We start from the raw sequence: 514 nt of genomic DNA, 5'->3' as shown, positions 1-514 counted from the left end.
GAAGCCTCATGTACTTTTCTGTACATACGTTTGTTGTGGTGAAAGCAAAGAATCAAAAATGAATAAGTCCCTAATAATTTTCAGTTTCAATGGCATACTGTATTTTCATGGAAACCTACTGAAAGTTGATTGATATTTTATGTATTGACATATTTGCATATTTCAAATTTGCTTTATTTTTCATCGCACCCTCTAAATTTCATTCCGCACCCCATCAGCACCTGTAGGTGATTATATCAGTAGTTGTATCATATGCTATAAAAGTTGTTTACCTTGAAATTATGCAAATGAGGGTAGATATTTAACTTTGGACGATGGGGGAGGGTGTAGGCGAGTATGACGCAATCGTACGTGAGGTTACGTAAGTATCCGAAAGCGTAGGAGTTTGTAGATGAGCATAAGAAGCGAAGATGACGTTGTTTGAAAAAAAAAAAAAGTTTTCGCCCGAACAGGGATTCGAACCCTGGACCATTAAGTTAAAAGCCTAATGCTCTACCGCCTGAGCTATCCGGGC

General features: G+C 37.9%; 1 non-coding gene across 1 annotated transcript; it reads right to left on the bottom strand.

The window, feature by feature from the left end:
• Positions 1 to 441: 441 nt before the first annotated feature.
• TRNAK-UUU (transfer RNA lysine (anticodon UUU)) lies at positions 442 to 514 on the bottom strand. Its single transcript has one exon. It is a non-coding gene; the product is annotated as a tRNA-Lys (tRNA).

This window comes from Lepisma saccharinum, unplaced genomic scaffold (genome assembly GCF_977018435.1).
Source record: "Lepisma saccharinum unplaced genomic scaffold, izLepSacc3.1 HAP1_SCAFFOLD_794, whole genome shotgun sequence".
NCBI lineage: Eukaryota > Metazoa > Arthropoda > Insecta > Zygentoma > Lepismatidae > Lepisma > Lepisma saccharinum.
The sequence above is the reverse complement of the archived record's forward strand: the minus strand, read 5'-3'. Positions and strand labels throughout refer to the sequence as shown.